At 33.5% G+C, this 23,991-nt stretch overlaps 1 long non-coding RNA gene across 1 annotated transcript in view; it reads right to left on the reverse strand.

Annotated features, from left to right (window-relative positions):
* Positions 1 to 21,963, reverse strand: part of LOC117570962 (uncharacterized) — a 77,775-nt gene extending 55,812 nt beyond the window's left edge. Inside the window, exon 1 of the long non-coding RNA XR_007955265.1 lies at positions 19,961 to 21,963. This is a non-coding gene — a long non-coding RNA (uncharacterized LOC117570962). The remainder of the gene's footprint in view (positions 1 to 19,960) is intronic.
* Positions 21,964 to 23,991: the final 2,028 nt, after the last annotated feature.

Here is a 23,991-nt window from a genome sequence, read left to right on the forward strand (position 1 = left end):
GAAGGATGAACCTCTAATCCTAGATCAGTGTCAACAGCCGATATGATAAAGCCATGTTCATAAAAATCGAATAACAAGCTTCATTTTGAAGCTAGATAATAACAATAACAATAATAACTATAGTTTTTTCTGGATAACAATTGTAGAAGTTATATACGAAATACTTTTGTATGGGAAACATCTGGTATATTTGAAAATGCAGTATATTTTGCACTCTATGGTATATACCAAATATAGCCTTCGGCAGTTTTATAGTATTTTGCACTATATGGTTTATTTTGAATGTAGTGTTATATGAATATACCAAATGATTTTTAGTATTTTTGCGGTATATGAATTTGGTATATTTTAAAATTAATTGTTTAGCTTGTATTCACAATATGTACGGGGTATCTCACAGTTGAGCACACTCGACTGTAGCTTTCTGAAAATTCAGTATATTTTGCACTCTATGGTATATACCAAATATAGCCTTCGGTAGTTTTATAGTATTTTGCACTCTATGGTTTATTTTGAATGTAGTGTTATATGAATATACCAAATGATTTTTAGTATTTTTGCGGTATATGAATTCGGTATATTTTAAAATTAATTGTTTAACTTGTATTTACAATATGTACGGGGTATCTCACAGTTGAGCACACTCGACTGTAGCTTTCTTACTTGCTTCTATGTGTTTTAATTGAGGTAAAAGTCACTTATAATGCCATATGCTTAAATTGTATTACAGCTTTCATTCTCTCTCTCTCTCTCTCTCTCTCTCTCTCTCTCACACACACACACACACACACACAATTATAATATTTTACGCAAATCATTTCCATGGTAAATGAAATCTAATGAAAATGAAATTGTTTTGCTGCCATTCAAAAAGGGTCGCGCTCCAGGCAATATTCGGATAATGCAACACAAAGCGGCAAACTTCAATTCGGTTGTTGTTGTTGTTGTTGTGTCAGTTGTGCTTCTGCTTTTGATTCTGATTCTGACTCTTGTTGCTTTCGTGTGGCTGCTTTTCTTTTCTTTTCTTTTCTTTTTAACATAACAAAAAGCATAGATAGAAAGCCAAGCACAACACAAAAGCGACAACAAAGCCAACCGCATGACAACAACGAGGACAAACAATTACTAGACCCAAATAAGTAGGCAAAGTCCTAGACACGAATGTGCACGACTAGCTAGATACCCTATGAGCAATGATTTTGTATAAATTCTGACCTTAAATCGAATCTGTTGAAGTTGAAAAACTTAATTGAGTTTGTAGTTTTTTTTATTTTTTGTATATTCTTTTTTGTTAATTTTAAAGAATATTTTTCATAGGCTCTAATTAAATGAAATCTTAAAATGTAGTATTCCAAATAATTCATGGATAATAAAAGCAAGTATGATTCCATAATTTAATCTATTATTAAATAAAATGTTGTGTTGAGTAATAAAAGCAAGTTAGCTAATAATTATTTGATTAGCTCTGTAAACGATTTAGTCAAATTAAAGCTAATATTTTTATGATTAGTTTCGTAATCGATGAAATCAAATTACTTTAACTTTCGATCCACACTAGATTTCAGTTAAATTTTCATTGGCAAAAATTTGATTTGATTTTCGCTGGCGTCAAATTGAAGGACTGAGACGAAAGGTTTTGGTTTCGCCTTCAGATTTCCGACTTGTTTTTTAACAAGCAGAAGGGAGACGGATTATTTAGTTTGTTCTGGTTGAAAGTGAACTTCTCTCCATCATTTTTCCGGGGCTCAAAACCCAACTCCGTTACGGGCTTTGCTTTCAAATTGAAATGCTCACACGCACACACACACACGGAGAGAAAGAGAGTGTGAGAGAGAGAGAGACAATGGGTATGAATGCGGCTTAAGTGGCTGGAATTGTTTTTACATTAAAATATCATTAATTTTGATGCGTGGGGTTGTTATTTTTGGGTTGTTGTTGTTATTGTTGTTCACATGGCTCACATGGCTCTCTCCAATGACTGCGTCGCCTTCTCATCCATAGAAATTATTTATGCAAACAACTTTACGCAACAACAACAAGAGCATAAAAGAAAACTTGGCAACACACACACACTCGCAGTGAAGCCATTAACAAGAGACGTGTGTGTGTGTGTGGCAAAAGAACTCGACTCGAGATCTCAAACATGAAGTGTAATTGAACTCTTCAAACAAGCAACAACAACTTTCAATTGTTTTGAATTTCACTTTGCAACATTCTCATTCTCATTCTCACTCTCATTTTCATTTTCATTCTCACGCTTAAATGTATGCAACAAGCTGCTATTTGCTGCCACTTCTGCTCTTGTTGTTGTTGCAGGCACAGCTCATTACATGCATGAATATTTGAAAATCTTCGTGCAAATTTAATAGCTTTTAAATAGTTCTCGCATATTCAAGTTTTTCGCAAGCAACTTCTAGTTGTGATGTAAATATTTTATAAAGCTTTTAACGTAACCTGGTTTTTTGTTAGTTTTCAAATATTTAAAAAAAAAAACAATTTGTTATATATTTTTATACTATAATCTAACTAATACTGAAACGCTTTCAACGCTTTACATACAACCTTTTTTGTAGTTTTTAAATATTTTGTAGTCAAAACTTTAGTCTAAATAATACTGGTACAATTTTTTTTTTATTTTTTTTCTTTTTTAAATACCCAGTATAAATTCAGTATATTTTTGTACTGACAAATTTGCAAGCTTTTAACGCAACGTAGTTTTTTTTACTTAAAAAAAAATACATAGTATAAATTCAGTATATTTTTATACTATAATATTAATAATACTGAAAAACTTTGAAGCTTTAAATGCAACCAGTATAAATTCAGTATATTTTTGTACTGCAAGCTTTTAACGCAACCTAGTTTTTTACTTTAAAAAAAAAAATACTAAAATTCAGTATATTTTTATACTATAATCTAAATAATACTGAAAAACTTTGAAGATTTAAATGCAACCAGTATAAATTCAGTATACTAACAAATTTGCAAGCTTTTAACGCAACTTACATAGTATAAATTCAGTATATTTTTATACTATAATCTAAATAATACTGAAAAACTTTGAAGCTTTAAATGCAACCTTTTTTTGTAGTTTTTAAATGTTTGTAGTCAAAACATAAATAGTATAAACTCAGTATATTTTTATACCATAAATGAAAGCAGCAAATAAATATATTTTTTAAAAAATTACTTAGTATAAATTCAGAATATGTGTAGACTATAATCTAAAGAATACTGACACATTTTGGGTATTTTCCTTTTATTTTAAGTTCATTCCCTTTCATTTTTACGCTGACTTGCTTAAGCTTATGTGAGTGGCTTTTACAGCGCGTGGTCATTACTTTGACACGCTAACTGATATTTCGTCAAGGTTACACTGCCAGTGTGTGTGTGTGTGTGTGTGTGTGTGTGTGTGTGTGTGTGTGTGTGTGTGTGTGTGTGTGCCAATGGCAAAAATGGCAAAAAAAAACAAGCATCGCGCAATAAAAAATCAAAGGGAATATGCCGCTAATATTTTTCGATTTGTTTTCATTTTATTTTTGTGCTTTTGCAGTTGCCACACACACAGACACACACACACACGCATACACAAGCGGCTTAAGCTGCCAATAACGAGATATATACACACACACACAGTCGCATCAATACACGGTAAAAGACAAAACGAAAAAGATACGGGGGATATGTTGAGCAGGATTGTGTTGGAAGCGCAACCCTCACTCCCCCTCTCCCTCTCCGTCTCTCTCAAACACACTCTTCCTCTTTCTCTCTCTGTCTCTGTCTCTTTCTAGTACACAACAACAATTGGCCCAGTTGCCGTGGACTGGCTGAGTGCCTGGCTACATTGGCACGCTCCTTTCGCTCTCATCCCTCTCCCCCTTTAGCGTGGCTTATTCGCTTCGTTGCCTCGCACACACACACACACAGATACACAACCATATGCAGATGTGTGTATGTGTTAAAGGGCATTATAATTCAGTGGCAACAGAAAATTATTGGTAAGCATTTTGTAGTTGAGAAATTATGCTTAAACGGAGAGAAAACTTCATTTCATTGTTTAATATTACAAAAAAGAAAGAGTTCAGTTCATTTTCAAGTTTTTACTTAAACAAAAAAAAAATAAAAAATTCGGGAAAATTTTGGAAAATGAAATAATGTAAAAATCGGGAAAATTTTGGAAATTTAAAATATGTAAAAATCCGAAAAATTTTTTAAATTGAAAAAATGTAAAAATCGAAAAAATTTTGCAAAATGAAAAAATGTAAAAATCGGGAAAATTTTGGAAACTGAAAAAATATAAGAATCTAATATAACAAATTGAATAAAAGGAAGGTGAATTCTCATGTATCAAATTTAGACAGATACATTTTGGTAAATGTTGTTTATAGTTTGTTAGAATATTGTTTGAATATTTAACACTTAAATAGATCTGCTAAAGCAAAAATTGAATCAAAAACTTAATTAAATGGAAATATTGAGTGTTTTTTTATTTAAGATTTGTTTAAGGTAAAAAAATCTTTCAAAAACTCCATTAAATGAGAATGTGAAATTTGTTTTTATATAAGATTTGTTTAGGGAAAGAAAAGTATTCAAAATCTCCATTAAATGGGAATATGTTGAATGGTTTCAATTTAAGATTTGTTCGAGGAAAATAGTATTTTAATTCGATTAAATGGAATCTGTTTTTATTAAAGATTTGTTCGAGGAAAAGGCATTTAAGAAAACCTCATTGAATGCTCACTTTGAAATATAGAAGTTACAGTTCCTTTGCAGCCGGGTATCGCCGAGTCGAGCACACTCAACGGGAGTTGGCAGCTTACTTTACTTGTTGTATATGTAAACTTGGGGGCATATGGTGTTACCTGTCAATGTTGGCATTAAAATTTGCCTTTCATAGGACAACCCACAGGTGAGTGAATGTATGTATGTGTGTGCGGGTGTGTTCGGGTGTGTGTGTATGTATTTGTGCATCTCTTTTGTGTGTGCTTAAGGGCAGGAGCAGGCAACCAACAAGTAGAGCAGGGCATGCCATGAACTGACAACGCCGCATTTTGGGCTTTGGCTCCATTTCGTTTCGTTTCCTTTCCTGTTTTTTCTTTTCTTTTCAATGCCTCAAGGCATCAGCAGCAGCAGCAGCGGCGTCCAAGGGGAAAAGATTTTGTGTGTATTTTTTACGCTTTTCAATGTTGACGCGATTTTCAAGCTGAATTGTAGCGTATGAAATTGACGCAATTTCAATATGTGAGAAAGAGAGAATGAGAATGAGAGTGAGAGTTTGATTTGCAAATGCAAACGAAATAAACAAGTGAAAGAAAGTAAAAGTGCTGATCTCCCCTTACTTACTTTCGCTGGCAAAGTCAACTGTCATTTATTTACATTTTGGCCTTTTTAATTAGCTCAGTTGGCTTTCCTTTGCACTGCATTTCGCCTGTGGCATGCAACGTCAAAAGACTCGTCGTTGTCGAGTCATCCTCGAACGTTGTCTCCCTCTCTCTCTCTCTTAAAAGTCAAATGTAGTCAGTTCATTTTCAATTAAATAAATAATAAATGAGAACAACAACAATAACGACAAGCAACAACGTTGAATCGCTTTTGTTTACAGAAGCTGCTGTTCAATTACTGTTAACATAACAGCGCGCTAGAGGGACGAGAGCAAAATGTCTGTTAAAGTTTTCAAGTGCCTTTTGAATTTATGCTTTAATTAGCGACCTAGCTTGTTCATTTACCATCTCAGGTGATGATCTCCTATGAAAATGTGATTATTTCAACTTTGTTTTAAGACTATATGGTATATTTTGTAATTTATAGTATATTTTCAATGATGCTGTATATCTATAGTACTATACAAATGCACTAAATCTGGTATACTTTGAACTCAATAATGTATCAATATACCAAAAAAACGGTATATTTTGCACTAGATGGTATATTTTGAATGTCATAGTATATCAATATATGGTATATTTTGAATGTGATGCTATATCAATATGCCAAAGTCGGTATATTTTGTACTCCGTGGTATATTTCGATTGCAGTAGTAGTATTTTGTAATTTATAGTATATTTTCAATGCTGCAGTATATCTATCTATACTATACAAATGCACTAAAACTGGTATACTTTGAACTCAACAATATATCATTATACCAAAAACCGGTATATTTTGCACTAGATGGTATATTTTGAATGTCATAGTATATCAATATATGGTATATTTTGAATGTGATGCTATATCAATATACCAAAGTCGGTATATTTTGTACTCCGTGGTATATTTCGATTGCAGTAGTATATCAATATACCAAAAATGGTATATTTTGTACTTTATGTTTTATTTTCAATGTAGTACTTTACCAATATACCAAATATAGACTTTGGTATTTTTTTTAGTACTTTGTGATATATAATAATATCACACCGTTTTTATGTTATTCAAAACTTATTCACACTAAATTGTTGCTTTCTTGCTTGTTTTAGTTTTGTTTTAAAAGACACACTTTATGTCCATTCTCTATTGAGATCATAATGAAATTCTTTGTCAATTATTTACATAGCAGAAGGACAAAACTATAATACCGTAAATATTTAGGCAAAGTAAAGCTGCAAATTAAATAAAATTCATATTTTAATTTACACTTTTTACTACTGATTTAACTTGTCATTGGATTTTCTTGTATATTTAATTTAATGTCGAATTTATTTCTTTTTATGCGATTGACATCAGCAGTAAAAACGTGTGCTGGTAATGAAAATGTAATTTCCCCTTGTCTCAGCCACAAAGCATCATGCAATTGCCTTTTGGCAATGCAATAAAGTTATGGCCCATCCGCTGAGCCCGCCAAATTTCAATCAATTTCACCAGCATCTGTCAAAAGCACACACACAGGGGCTGCGCAAAAAACTATGCTACATATTTTTGCACAGAACCTGCTGCTGTTTATTTGCACAGAGCACAGAGCCAAAAGGTTTCAGAAAACAAAAAAAAAGTGAACGAAAAAAGAAATGCAAATGTGTGAGATCTACTTGCAGGCAAATTGATACACGTATTCCTTTGACTGCAGTTAATAAATCGCTATGCAACTGGACGCAAATACAAAAGATATTTAATCAACTCGCATTTATTGCTTTTCTCTCTCACTCTTCTTTGAGCTTTATGTTTATGTGGAAATTGTCAACACATAACATATAATAAAGCGAAAATATATGACGACAACCTGCTGTGCAAAAGGATTGAGCAGCACTTTAACATATAATAATAATAATAATAACTTTAGGGGTTCTGGCCACACATGCACTATGAAAGCACGACACGACAAAATATGCGCTAAAAATGCATGAAATCAAAATATTTGCTCGCATGCCTGACATGCAAAAGTCGCTACGATGCGATGCGATGCGACGCTGACAAAATGCCACGTTCATGGTCCACTTGCTGTCCAGCGGTAAAGGAGACAACCAGAGACCAAGAGAGAGAGGGAGAGAGAAAGGACGGGAAAGGACCGTTCGATGGCTGCATAATGATCAAATATTTTTACTTTCGTATTGGCATACTTTTTTTTTGCCCCATCAATTTTATACAGAAATATGCAGTAGTAGTTTTTTCTACCCCCAACGCATGTGAGGAATTTATTGGAAAATATACAACCTCAAAATTGGTCGTCAACGTTGTCAGGACATCGGCTGATTGGCTTGTATTATATTTGCATGGTTTTTACGCTGAATACCAAAAAATATAAAGAGAAATCGAATGGCGGCACGGTTGTCAAATATGTTATGTATATATTGATTTATATCGGTTGGAGAATATTGTTTAACAAGAAAATATAATACGACACGAAATTACGTATACGTAACGCACACAAATATGTTTCAACAGATATCTATCAAGAATGCTGTTTAAATAGCAAATTGTAAATGATAGAATGCATATATGATAAATTCGATAGATATTAAGTATACGTAATGGGATGTGTTATAGAAATTTATGCAACAGGCAGAGGCATTAATCTACGACCCCATAAAATATATATATATTGTATTCCCGATCAACATCGATATACCAAATATAGTCTTTAGTATAATGTAGTATTTTTTTCGGTATTTCAATATGATGTATTTTTAATTCATTGTATTTTTCATACGTGTCTTACACAGCGTTTAAAATAAATACGTATTTTATATTGCATTATTTTTGCAATTTCAGTATTTAAAAAATACTACAAAACTCTTTCCAAAGTTCAATCTTTTCTGCTCGTTTTTGCTATACGAAAATTTGTTTATTCCTAATCAGCGTCAATCTGGTACATTTTGTGGTCAAGTCCAACAATATACCAAGTATAGTCTTAAGTATTTTGTCACTATATTTTGTCGGTATATTAATGGTTAATTGTCTTACTTGTCTTATAAAGCATTTAACATTAATATGTTATGCATTTTATATACCTTTAATTTCAAAAATTTCAGTATTTAAAAATACTGCAATAGTCTTTTCAACGTTCAACTTTCGTTGCTCGTTTTGGCTAAACGAAAGCAATAAGTTATTTGATGATTAATGGCAGAATATTAGCAATCGCCTTCGTGCTCTATTTGATTTCGATTTGTATATATTTTTGCACTCTCTTCACTCTTTCAATCTTTCTCAGCTCGATGACGATTGCGATTGAGTTTTCTATTAGCTTTGCCATTTATTATTGAACTCTTGGCTGCCTTTGTACAACATATTTCGCATTGTGTCCAAGCGATGATTGAAATCAACCTTGGCCAAGCACAACACAAGAAGGACTGAACAAAAGGCAACGAGTGAAGAGTGAAGAGTGATGGCTGATGAGTGTGTGTATATGTGTGTGTGAGAAGCACAAAGTTCACTTTCGTATTCCTGTCTGTTGGTCATTGTCTCTGACAGTTTGTTGTTTGTAATCACATATCTGATTCAACTATTTTCGAATGCTCTAGGTCATCATCTAGTTTATGGAATTCCATTTTATTTTATTTATATTTTAGCTATGCATATGCCTCTGTCTTTTGCCATTTGACAGTTGCAACTGTTTTTGATGTTGCCCCATTACAGTTGCTGTCGTCGTTGTTGTTGTTGTTGTTGTGGTTGAGCTTCTCAACTCTTCGTTGTTGTTGTTTTGTAATTATTTCAAGTGCCAGCAACAGTAGCAAAATTAAAAACTATGTACTCTAGTACTTGCCGATACACACATACATATACGCTCTGGCAGACCACACACTCACACACGCTCACTCACACCTTTGCAACACTCTTTTTCAAAACCTAGTTTCACACACTTTCGTATTTAACCATCGTTGAGCATATTAGCTATGTTTGAATGTTTATTTCGACATTTATTTCTAATCGATTATGTTTTTTTATGTTTCTATTAAAAATAAAATAAATTACATTTATAAAATTCCAAACAAAAAATAGCTTAAATATAAGTCGCTCTTTTATCTAAACTTAAGTATTATTTTGTTAATATTTTATAAATGTATTTATTTTTGTTAATATTGGAGTATTCGAAAAGTTATATCATTTAGAAGAGGAGTTGATTTGAAACTTGCATTTTATGCGAGTGTTTCTTACAGTTTAAGGCAGAGTAGAGACATCTCTGTGTATGTGTGTGTATCTGTGTTTGTATCTGTGTTTGTGCTTCTGTTTATGTTGCTGTTGGTATGCGTGTTGCACTGTGTTTGTGCTACTCTCTGTCAGTGATAGAGCTGGTCTTGTGATGTTGCTATTCGGTGCGGGATTAAATATGTGGCATGCCAATGGCAAATGCCGTGGCAAGCCACACAGTGGACTCAACTGTGGGCGGGTTGGATAGAATGATATTGAGGCGTGGCATGGCTTGTTATTTGCTTGACATTTGGTTATCTTTGCAGCAGCAGCAGCAACAGACTGTGATTGCTCATACGCCGTGTTGTGTTGCGACAAGGACAACGAGAACGGGCCGAGAATAATGTCAAAGACATACTTTAGTTATGGCTATTATTAGGCGAACGTCCTTGACGTCTCGAAGGGGGAAGAACGAGGGACGAGGCGAGGTGAGGTGAGAGACTCTGACTCTGACTGTGGCAACACACCTATACAATTGCTGACATGCTGCATTCAGCTAGGAAATTGTATGGGGCACACTTGAATGCATCTTCTGAATGAAGCAGATTGCGACAGCGCCGCAAGTGTGCCACACACACACACAGATACACACATCTATTCTCATATGTGTGTGTGTGTTTACGAAATGCCTTTAACCCTTTTGTCTGCCGCATCGCTTGCCAAACGACTGAAAATTGTCTCTCAATGAAATGCCTCGTGTTAAATTTGCCGTGCACATTGTTGATTTTTTGAGGTGTTCGTGTTTAATATCAACCACTCAAATTAGTACACTAAATAAACCGCAGATTAAATAAATCGACCACATTACAAAATGAAATCGAATGAAACCCGATTTAATGGCTAAATAATTCGCTTTATTTTCCAGCACAAACTCATTTGAGTTTTCATTTTCCATCATTCATTTTATGACATATAATTAATTAATTCTAATACTAATTGCTCTTGTTTGCTTAAATGTTTTTTCAAGACTGTTTTTCTTTTTTTGTTGTTACTCGTATTTATTAAATTTACTGGCATTTAAATGCTTCTGGGCTCTTGCCTTGTGTCACATTTCAGTTTTAATTATTGCCGCTGCCAACTCGTAATCCAACCAAAAGCTGACACCAAAGCCATATATATTTTATTTTTATTTTTATTTTGTTGCCTTTCATTTTTTTTTGGTTGCAAATGCTCGGCATACTTTTGCAGCTGAGCCAAACATTTTTTGGGGTTCAGGGTTTTCTTTCAAGTTCAACGTTTTCCGTTTTTCTTTTCTCTCCTTTTTTTTTTTGTATTTTTCTTGTTTGAGATAGATATGAATATTGTCAGATTTGTGAATGGACATAAAATAGCTGCAGAGAGATAAACAAATTTGCTCGAAAATTTGATTTGCATTCAGCAACAAGATGATAGAATCTCAGTTCGTTGTGTTGCCCTTTGCCAACAGATTTTTGCAGTTATCTTAAGGCAGTATTACGAGTAGTATATGCATATAAGGTATGTATATAACGTATAGTATATAAATAAAGCTGCGTGTGTGTAAACTGAGCTGTGAATATTTATTTTTAGCAGCGAATCGATAGCATTTTAACGCTTCAATGCATTTTGGAGCAACCCGAACCAGGGTTGACACACATTTCCATTGGAGATGGGAGACTGCGAGTCGCTCCTAAGAGGAGGTATAAATAACATTAGCTTATTGCCACCTTTTTTTTATACCCGCTATTCATAGGGTAGAACAGGGTATTATAAGTTTGTGCATGCATATAAAGTATATATATTTTTGATCAACGGGTCTTAGTTGATTTGTCTAACAATCTACATCGATATACCAAATATATCATTCGGTATATTTCAGTTTTTCCGGTATATTAATTTGGTATATTTTAGAATATGAATGAATCGATATACAAAATATAGCCTTTGATATATTTTTAGTATTTTTTGGTATATTTTTAGAATATGGTTTAATTGAAAATGTGTATCGGGTATTTTACAGTCGAGTGTGTTAATGTAGTTCTAAATCGATATACCAAGTATAGCCTTCGGTATATTAATTTGGTATATTATTAGAATGTAGTTTTATATAACCTTCGGTACATTTCAGTATATTATTTATTCGCTATATAAATTTGGTAAATTTTTAAAATATGTGAGAATGTTGTTCTACATCGATATACCAAATATATCATTCGGTATATTTCAGTTTTTTCGGTATATTAATTTGGTATATTTTAGAATATGAATGAATCGATATACCAAATATATCCTTTGATATATTTTAATATTTTTTTGGTATATTTTTGGAATATGGTTTAATTGAAAATGTGTATCGGGTATGTCGAGTGTGTTAATGCAGTTCTAAATCGATATACCAACTATGGCCTTTGGTATAATAATTTGGTATATTATTAGAATTTAGTTTTATATAACCTTCGGTATATTTCAGTATATTATTTATTCGGTATATCAATTTGGTATATTTTTAAAATATGTGTGAATGTTGTTCTACATCGATATACCAAATATATCATTCGGTATCGAGTGTGTTAATGTAGTTCTAAATCGATATACCAAGTATAGCCTTCGGTATATTAATTTGGTATATTATTAGAATTTAATTTTATATAACCTTCAGTATTATTTATTCGGTATATAAATTTGGTATATTTTTAAAATATGTGTGAATGTTGTTCTACATCGATATACCAAATATATCATTCGGTATATTTCAGTTTTTCCGGTATATTAATTTGGTAAATTCTAGAATATGAATGAATGTAGCTCTCCATCGATATACCAAATAAAGCCTTTGATATATTTTAGTATTTTTTCGGTATATTTTTAGAATATGTTTTAATTGAAAATGTGTATCGGGCATATCACAGTCGAGTGTGTTCGGTATATTAATTTAGTATATTATTAGAATGTAGTTTTATACCGATATATATATAAATATAACCTTCGGTATATTTCAGTATATTATTCAGTATATAAATTCGGTATATTTTTAAAATATAATATGTATGAATGTTTTTCTACATCGACATACCAAATATAGTATTTGCTATATTTTAGTATATTTTTGGAATATAGATTTATTGAAAATGGACATCGGGTATCTCACAGTCGAGATGTAATTTTCAGAAAAAGACAGATTGAGCTTTAGAGCCTATTGTTGAAGCAATTGCTAATTTGCTTTGCTGCAGCAATTAGGCGCAAATGCGATTGCAACTTTCACTGTAATAACCAACTTATAAATGCCACTTGTGTCTATTCTCTCTCTCTCTCTCCCTGTCTCTCTCTCACACACAGAACTGTTTCTCTTTCATTCGATGCTGTGTGGTGCCTGTATAATCAGCTTAGAGGCTGATGGCCAGCTTAGAGACCAACAAACTAATCTAAGTCGATTGCATTGGGTACACAACACACACACACAGCCAACAATGTCCTCGTCAAATGAAGTGTCTCATGGCAATAAGTAAATTAGTGTGCGTTTTCATATTGTTAAATGTCTCGCCAAAGTAAACGAACTGCGTGATTTAGTAGTCAACTTTTAAGTTATTATGCATTTGATGCTTAGTTTAATTTCCCAGACAATCCCCCATAATATATTTTTTTTTTTTGTGGCAAATGTAATCAAATCTCACCTAATTCAATAAAAGTTTTCCCTGCAGTTGAAAACTTTCGTTTCGCCTGCCCATTTTGGTAATTAAATCTAGTTGTGTTCTGTTATTCAAATACTATCCGACAAAAAAAAAAAAAAAAAAAACAAGAACATGAAAAACAAAATGCCATTTAATTTAATGTATTATTCGTGATACTTATGGAGTTACACACACACACACACACACACAGGCAGAGCTAGTTGACATACGCAGCAACCGCAAAATGAGCATAAAACATACTCTCTAGACTCTAGAGGACTGTCGAGTATGCTTCATGTTTGTGATGATGTATTAATAAATTAGCTACCATATATTAACATATTGTACAGCAGTTTGAAAGTAAATATACAAAAAATCGCTCGAAGATATTTTGTTAAGAAATTAAATGTTGCCACATGAAATTTTGAGAAATATCTTGAAATATTAAAAATTCACTTTCAGCTTCACGATATTTCGTAAGGAAATTAAATCTTTGCATATTAAATAGCAATATTCTTTAATAATAAGAACTGATATACTAACTTTTACACTTGCTGAGTTCAATGAGGTTTTATGACGTACTTGCTGAAGATATTTAAGAAGTATATAAAAACATGAACAATTAGGTTTCTGCTTCTGTTGGCACATGAAATATGTGAAAATTCACTTTCTGCTTAGAGATATTTCGAAAAGAAATTAAATGTTGGCAGATTAGATCACCATATTTTTAAATAATAAGATTAAATGTAAAAGCTATTACACTTACTGAGTTCAATGAGGTTTTATGACGTACTTGCTGAATATTAACATATTCCTTGAAGATATTTAAGAAATATATAAAAACATGAACAATTAGGTTTCTGCTTCTGATGTGTTTCCTAAAGAAATTAAATGTTGACACATGAAATATGCAAAAATTCACTATCTGCTTAGAGATATTTCGAAAAGAAATTAAATGTTGACATATTAGATCACCATATTTTTAAATAATAAAATTAAATGTATAAGCTATTACACTTGCTGAGTTCAATGAGGTTTTATGACGTAATTGCTGAATATTAAGATATTCCTTGAAGATATTTAAGAAATATGTATATAAAAACATGAACAATTAGGTTTCTGCTTCTGAGGTGTTTCCTAAAGAAATTAAATATGAAAAATTCACCTTCTGCTTAGAGATATTTCGAAAAGAAATTAAATGTTGGCAGATTAGATCACCATATTTTGAAATATTAAAATTAAATGTATAAGCTATTACACTTGCTCAGTTCAATGAGGATTTATGACGTACTTTCTGAATAGCATATTGTACAGTAACTATAAAAAATTACAGTTTTTCGCTCGAATATGAAAATATAAGTTTCTGCTTAGAAGTATTTCGTAATGAAATTAAATGGAAAGATGGAAATTTAAGTCTCTGCTTAACATTATTTCATAAAGAAATCAAATGTTGGCGTATTAACAATCAAACTTGTTGTACAAGTAACTCAAGTAACTCAAGCTTTTAATAAGGTTTTACAGGGTATAAACGGAAAATCTATTCAGAAATGTTCAATAGGTGTTGAGTGACAGCAGCGTCGCTTCAGGAAACCACGATAAAATATATATGACAACGATGAGGCAGCTGCACTCCAGCGTCTACTCAATGACTGTCTGTTTCGCTCTCTCTCTCTCTCTCACTCACTCATGTGTGTGTGTGTGGTAGTTGTTGTGGCCAGCATACTCGGACTGACTGACTGGCTGACTGGCTACTTGGTTGGCTACTTGGTTAGCTGGTTGGTTGGCTGGCTGGCTGGGACCCAATGGCCCACTTCCGTTAACGACATTTGCTCCAATTTTGTGAATTAAGTCTTAAAGCGTAATTGAGTGAAAATTTTCATTGAGGCATAAGTGTGATTCCGGTGTGTGTGTGTGAGTGTGTGCTTCGCTTTAGTATTGGTCTCTTGTCGTCTCTCTTTCACTATCGACACCATACAAATCGGAAACTCAGTCATGTGCCGGAAATGTGTCAGCCATTGATCAGTTTGCTAAAGTTTCAGTATTGTTAAAACGGGCAAACATAATGACTGCGATTTCGATCGAACATTTTTTCCATTTACGTAAATCGAAAATGTGCAAAAGCTTCTTGATAAGATTTTAAAAATATAAATCTTAATAAGGATTTTTCGCATTAAGTTTTTATAAAGATAAATCTTCTTAATAAAGATTTTTCGCTTTAAGATTTGGTAAAGATAAATGTAATAAAAGGCAGAGCAGTAAAATCATTTAAATTGATTGATTAAAAAAAGTCGAAAATGTGACAAAGCTTCTTTGATAACGATTAAGATTTTATAAATCTATGAAAGATAAAGCTTCTTGATAACGATTTTTCATTTTAAGATTTTCAAAATATAAATCTTAATAAGGATTTAATAAAGATTTTTCGCCTTAAGATTTGGTAAAGATAAATGTAATAAAAGGCAGAGCAGTAAAAAAAAGAGAGAAAAGAAAAAAGAAATGCATTGAGTTAAGTAAACAGTTCTTGATTAAATTGTATGCAAATCTAATGTTAAATAATAAATTCCTAGCGATTGTAATCTATCTATTAAATGTCTGGCAAAAGCCATTCCAGATTCCACCTTTATGTGCATTTTGCGCATTTCTTTCGATTTTCGATTTGATCCCAGTCCATTTGGTATGCAAGAACTTGACTCTGGGAATTTGTGTGGCATTAGTTCGATACTATGCTCATGCGACTCACTCACTGAGTGAGTCCACTCACTTATCCCCATAAGTGTTGCGTGCAATCGAACCAGCTCTTCAAGTGCAAACAGCAAGAATGGCAAATGAAACTGTAACTGTAGCTGTAGCTGAAACACAGCTTCGAATGTAAATGTGTGGCAAGTGTGTGGCATCTCAAAAAGTGAAGCTCGATATCAAGTACATGAATTCCCCAGCCAAGCAACGAGAAAACAGCAACAGTTATAATGTTATGTGCACATTCATAATTCTATATAGAATAGAAATATTTCTTAAGTTTTCAAGAAACTTTAACATAAATATATATATAATATCTATATTTCAATTCAATACAAATAACGAAAAATATTCCTTATGATGAGATGAATTTCTGCATAAATATGAAAGCAAATCAACTTTCGATAAGACCGTCTTAGTATAATAGTACTTATGAAAACTCAATATAATGAGAACGATAATTAGTTTATATTTAAAAGCCTTATGTGTTGATTATTTAATAGATTCTTTTCGGAGCTCATTATACAGAATACAGAATGCAATACTATGAAATACAGAATACAGAAACTAAATTTAGCATAAAGAATGACAAAGTATTCATATTTTATTCATAATTTGATTAGTATTATTACTTATATTACAACTCCCACGATAATAACAGTAATAATTGCATTCATTATTTGCGAATTTGCATTGTATTCATTGTTAATTTTTTGTATCGTTCATCACGAATGCTGCTCATCAACAAATTGACCTTGTGTTTGCTGTCTAAAGTTCATTATTGAGAATTTCTCTCTTTATACCCGCTACTCATAGGGTGGGAAGGTATTATAAGGTATTTGTGTAACAGGCAGAAGGAGTCATCCCCAATAAAGTATATAAATTCTTGACGATATAGAAATTTCCGTCTGTCCGTCGGTCTGTCTGTCCATGCGTATGAACATCTAGATCTCTGAGACTATAAGAGATAGTAATATAATTTTTTCGACAGCATTATTATACAACCATTGGTATATTTTTAGTATTTTTACGGTATGTGAATTTGGTATATTTTAAGAATAATACCGCACAACGAGTATATCACAGTCGAGCACACTCAACTGTAGCTTTCTTACTTATTTTTTTGGTGGTAAACATTTTCGAGTGGAAAGAGAAAGAGATTTGTGTAGTAGTACTATACATACATGCTTTTGTATCTCTATCTTCATCGTCGCATCATCTGTATACCGGAGGAGTCGCTGTGCACATTTGCAGCTAAATCACGTACTGGATAAATGTGCTACTAATGAGCGTAAGAGGATGCACGCCAGCCATCCAGCCATCCAGTGAGCAAGCGAGCAATCGTCAGTTGCCAGTTGCCAGTTGCTGCGATGAGCGACTTGACTAATGTCACTGATTTTACAAATGATTGTCGAGCTGCCACTCGGTCTGCAACAATGTAATACCGTGTATTACACAGTATAACACACACACACACACGCACACACACATACACACACCCATTCTTCCACACCTCTTGCAGAAACAGAGCAATTGAAAGACATTTCATCATTTTGGTCGTTCGTGCGTTTTTGTCTGCACTTGTTGTATATCAACGGTAACTAAGAATGTTTTGGGAATGGGAGAATGGGAGAATGAAGTGGTGGGGGAGGGTAAAACGTCTTCAAAAATGTTGATTTGATTGGACAACTTAACAATGTCCATTCAGACAGAACGAGTCCGAGAACGGAGATAGAATTTCAGTTTCATAATTGAATCTCTGACCATTTACTCAGCTGAAGTAATGTGCTCAGACAGCTGTTCAAAAATATATATTCGCAAGTCGTATTCATACTTAACCAACTGGACGTGTTATGACAACATATTTACGCATGAATTTTTGCTCAAGAATGTGCTCTTACAATAACTGTCCAATAATATAGTATGTAGTATGTTGTTTTTGCTTTGGTCTTTGTGGTTGAAGCTGATTATGATTTTGCACATTTGCCATTGTCTTTGGCCGAGCATTGTTATTGTTATTATCACAATGGAATTTGTCAAGTTAAGTGAAGAGCAAAATGTTGCTTAAATCTAAACTTAATGTTCACTTACCTGTGAAATTAGTGCGTTTAACAACAAACAAAAAGCTCTTTCAACCAAATGTACCATTTGATTTTGTTGAACGTAATGGTATATCGGTATATTTTTCAATTGTTTTAGTATATTAATTTGGAATGTTTCTTTTAATAATATATGTTTATGGTATATTTCAAAGTAAACAGTATATTTTATTGAATTTTTTTGGTATATTGACTTGGTATGTTTTGCATTTTTTTGAAAATGGCTACTAAGTTATGGTATATTTTGAACGTAATAGTATATCGGTATATTTTCCAATTGTTTTAGTATATTAATTTGGAATGTTTCTTTTCTGTTTCCTTTTTTTCAAAATCTATTACATTTTTATGGAACTAAGCAGTATATTTTTTTTTTTTTTTTTTTTTTTTTTTTTTTTGGTATATTAACTTGGTATTTTTTCATTTCGGTATATTTTTGCATTAAAATGATACTGCACTGTTTTGCATTAATTAAATGTGCTGGCTTTCTTATGGTGTATTTGGAACGTAACAGTATATTCTAGAATTTGTTGGTATATTAATGTGGTATGTTTTTAGAATAATACCGTACTGTGACAATGGTATATTTTAAATGATGTACTATAACAATATACCATTTCGTATATTTCATGAATAATATCGCACTGTTTTGTAGTATATTTTGGTATATTTTAAATGATGTACTATAACAATATACCATTTGGTATATTTCATGAATAATACCGCACTGCTTTGTGGTATATTTTGGTATATTTTAAATGATGTACTATAAAAATATACCATTTGGTATATTTCATGAATAATACCGCACTGTCTTGCAGTATATTTTGGTATATTTTAAATTATGGAGTATAACAATATACCATTTGCTATATTTCAAGAATAATACCGCACTTTTTTGCAGTATATTTTAAATGATGTAGTATTCATGAAAAATACCGCACTGCTTTGTGGTATATTTTGGTATATTTTAAATGATGTACTATAACAGTATACCATTTGGTATATTTCATGAATAATATCGCACTGTTTTGCCGTAAAGGACTGTTAAGTAAAGGACTTGCTCGAATTTAAATTTTCCATCGACTGCCCAAGTATTATTCTTTCGATTCCTTTTTCCTCTTGGCAGTAACTCAGTTAAATACACCGATGAGGACGCGAAAGATGCGTAAGATGCTCGATTTCGTGAGACTCACGAAAATGTTTGTTGGCGGTTGTAATTGGCACCGTTGAATGCCTCATTAAGCATTGCCCGAGCAGCTAATTAAATCAAATTATCAGCCGTAATTTGTTGTATGTAGTTGTATATGCAATTATTCGATACGAAAGTAACGCATGTTCTTCAAACATATTGTCGACTAATTGAAATTTTTGGCACAAATGCAAATGTAGTTTGTTTCGATTGGATTTTGATATTAGTGTATTGATGCGAAATAAACTTGTATCAATAAGTTTAGCCAGAGCTTGAGCAAAATTCGATGCCAGAATGTTGCAACAAAATATTTCAAGGTTTTATGTGTCGTGTGTGCTTGTGTGTGCATAAAACATTTGTGGTAAATATTGTGCATGTATAAATTAGTTGAAAGAGCTGTGATGTGTGTGGTTGCACATTTCCAAATTGTTCATTTTGTAGTCGATTTGAATGCAGCTCGACTAACGCACACCTTGTAATTATTTTACATTTTTGTGTAAAAGAATAAAACTCTATTTTCAATATTAGAATAACCTTCTGCAAGTATTTGACATAGTAATAAAATGAAAATCACAAATTAAAAAAGTTCAAATAAATTCAAATACAAAATAATTACTTAATATTCGTACAAAAATTGTTGAGAGTCGAAAAAATATATGCAATATATTAATTGATTGTAATTGGATACTCACATTTTGTCGAATTGATTTACGTTCTTCTTTGCTGCGGTGAGTTCTTGGATTTCGCTTTTACCTTAATGATTTGATTATTCGTTACTTTTGTTTTGGGTTAAATTTATTGTATTTTGTATTTTGGTTATTCAAATGATGTGCAGATTTTTTGCTTTTTCTTTTTGGTTTTGGTTTTGTTTTGACAACATATATATTGAATTATGAACATATACGTCTCAAATTTAAGATATTTGTGTATTCAGTTTCATTTTGATTTTTTGATAAAATACCACCATCTTTCAGCTCAATTTACATATATTTTTGTTTTCTTTCTTTGTAATATATATATGTTTTGAGTGTTGTGTGTTGTGAATTTTCTGTGTTTCCAATTTTCTTTGTCATCAAGCAATAGATAACAACAATGCAACCTTTTTTATGAGGGGCTCTAGTTGACTTGTATGTTGTAAACTATAATGCTGTTTGATCTCTGTGCATTCTCTTCCTTCTTCTCGTTCGCTCCTAACTCTAGGTTCTTGCTTATGGATTGACAAATGTAGAAATATATATGCATTTTCTTTTTATTTGATGTATATGAATAACTCTCTCTCCTTCTTGGGGGGAATCTGGGTAATGTTCTCTATATAAATATATGTTGATTATTCAGTTTCGGTTTGCTCTGCTTGTACTCTGGCTTCAGGTCATCTCTTTTGCATACGGATTGCTATTCGTTGGGTTTATTCATCATTTATCATGAGGTTTTATTTGTGATTGTTTAGATTATTGTTATTTTGTTTTATTTTATGTTTCTTGTTGCGGTTTTTTTTTGTACGTCAAGTTAACGGAAGTTAGGTATTTATGTAGCACGAACGTTGAAAAAAAATGACGCTTAACACACTTTTGACTTGAAAAAAAAAATCACACTTTATGGAGATCCACACGAAAAAAAAAACGCAGATGATGGAAAATTTTGGACTTTAGCTAATTTTGCATAAATTTTGCGATGATTGTTTTTTTTTTCTTCTTCTTTTTTCTTTCTTTTTTTTGCGATTTTTGCGCCAGAAATTTCCAAAACTTGTTGCACGTTCAAAACATGTGATGTGTATGATGAGAGGTTGTGGATGCTCAATGAGACCCCGTGGACTCGGTCGACAGTCGTTCCGTGATGTTGTTGTTGCTGTTGTTGTGGCGTGTGGAAAGTGACGTGTAGATGATGTTGAGACGCCTCCGGCACTCTGGCTTTAGCTGTGTTCTTGTTCAGCTGTTGCTACTTCGTCGTCGTCGTCGTCGTCGTCGGTTGTGTGTCGTGTGTCGCTTGTTGCGCGCTCTGTTATTCACTGCACACACACAATCGACTGTAAATATGTGTGTGTGTGTGTGTGTGTGGGCGTTGCGACGTTTTTGTGACACACACAACCTTTGGGCTTGGATGTTTCACAGCATCTGTTGCACGGCACACTGCCCGACTAACGAAGCAGCCTCGTCGTCGTCTGCTGCTGTTCGTTCGTTCGTTTGCTCGGCTTCGGCTTCGACGTCGTCGTCCTTTCGCTTTCCTTACTCTCTGCGTCTCTGCGTCTCTCGCTCTCGTTCTTTCTCTTTCTCTCTCTTTCGCTTGCGCTGTCGCTCTCTCTGTCGCACTCGCACTCGCACACCGAAACCAGCAAGCAACGAGCCTCGCTGCTTTATCGCTCTCACTTGCTCTCCCACATGCTGACGCTGACGCTCACTTAGCCGTTGCCGTTGCCGTCGGGTCGACGTTGTTGTTGTCGTCCTCGTATGCCACGCAGATGATAGTGGGGAGGCAGCGGGTCTCTGGTCAACAAGTGGCAACGCACAAACAGCCAAACACAATACAAGAAGAAAAAAAGAAGAACTGTGTGTGTAGCGCTCGCAGCGCTGTTATCTAACTGCTTCCTAATGTCTGCCGTGCTGTCTGCCTCTATTCCGCCTGGTAAAAGTAATGCTCTCTCTCTCTCTGCGTGTGTGTGTGTGTGTGTGTGCCTGCGTGTGTGTGTGTGTGTAACTGCTGCGAGCCGCGTTGTCTGGTTGTAAATATGGCAGCCACACGTTGCACAGTTGACTAATCGCTGCCGTTTGTCTGCACGGCCTTTTATAGCCTGTTTTTGCGCTGAAGGACAAAACCAGCAACAGCAACGGCAGCAACAGCAACAGCAACAGCAGCAACAGCAGCAACAGGAGCAGCGGCAGCGACGTCGACATCGACGTCGACGTCGACAGCAGCAGCAACAGGACTCAACCAGGTGCTAATAGTGGGTGTCGTGTCTGCCTCTTTTTGACGATGCTGCGTCTCAGTTGGGGTAGCAAAATGTATTCGTTCATTCAGCTCATGCTGAATACACACACACACACACACACTCACAATAGCTGGGGAAATGTGATTGATGCAGCAGCGAAGCTTAGCAGGCGACTTCAACTAGTATGAAATACTAAATGTAGTATTAAATACTGAATATAAAATAATAAATTTCGTGTTAAATACTAAATGTAGCAGTAAATAATAATTACTAAATTCTGTATTAAATACTAAATACTAAATATAGTTATAAATACTAAATCCGGTATTAAATACAAAATACTAAATCTTGTATTAATACTACATCTTGTATTAAATACTAAATACTGAATCCATCATTAAATATACTAAATACCAAATCTAGTATTAAATACTGAATACTGAATACTGAATACTGAAATACTAAATACTAAATACTAAATACTAAATACTAAATACTAAATGTAGTATTAAATGCTGAGTATAAAATACTAAATTTCGTGTTAAATACTAAATATTAAATGTAGCACTAAATACCAAAATCTAGTATTAAGTGTTAAATACTAAATTCAGTATTAAATACTAAATACTAAATATAGTTTTAAGTACTACATACTAAATATAGTAATAAATACTAAATCCAGTATTAAATCAAAAATACTAAATCCAGTAATAAATACAAAATATCAAATCTAGTATTAATACTACATCTAGTGTTAAACACTAAATAATGAATCCAGCATTAAGTATACTAAATACCAAATCTAGTATTAAATGTTGAATACTGAATCTAGTATTATATGCTAAATACTAAATTTTGAACTATATACTGAATACTACACCTAATATATACTAAATAATAAATCTAGTATTGAATATTAAAAACATAATTTAGAAATTAATTCTAAATTTTAATTAATCTCGAAAATAACATTGCTTATCATAAATGAAATTTAGTTTTTATTACAACATTTTACGTTTTCATTATGTCTTGCTTTGTATGAGTTTCTAAGGCGTTGGATTAGAAGTTAGATTACATTGTTACATGTTACATTGAGTTACATTGTTAATCAGCGCTTCAATGTGCAATATGTGATGGGATGGTGCGCTCATGTGCTGCTTTGCTGCTGCACAAATTGACAGCGCTTGCGGCTGCATCCAATCAACAAACAGCGGTCACTCGATGCGTATACGCAATGTCAGCAGCAATGAACCGCCAAAATTGATGCAAGCAAAACAACAACCATCGAATGTGCAGTTGGGTGTGGGTGTGTGGGTGAGCAGCACACACACATATTGAAACGCCCTCGCTGAGGACTCATTACCTGTTGGTGGTCATGGCTGACGCGGCGTATGCGCAATATGCACTTTCAACAGGTTAACCTTGAGGCACAAAAGCACCAGTCGCTGTCGACGTCGACGGCCAAGGGCAGCGCAGCAGCGCCGCAATATACGAAGCCCCAATATTCGTGTGTCCCCCTCTTTGCGTGTGCTTCGTATTCAGCGCATGCTCTTCGCACCTTGGCGCCCAACGTGCGTGCGTGCGTGCGGGGCAATTGAGTGCGGCCAACGCTCATTGGTCGCTGACATTCAGCAACAACACACGAACGCCTGTTGCGTGGGCGTTTAAACATTATTGCGCGAAACTTGTACGCCCCTAATTTGTTGCTGCTGCCGTTGCTGCTGCTATTGTCGCTTCTGCTGCTGCCCATCTAATTAATTAGACTCTCATTTTTGTGTTTTTTTTTTTTATTAAACGCTC

The sequence above is a fragment of the Drosophila albomicans genome, chromosome X (assembly GCF_009650485.2).
Source record: "Drosophila albomicans strain 15112-1751.03 chromosome X, ASM965048v2, whole genome shotgun sequence".
In the NCBI taxonomy this organism is placed as follows: domain Eukaryota; kingdom Metazoa; phylum Arthropoda; class Insecta; order Diptera; family Drosophilidae; genus Drosophila; species Drosophila albomicans.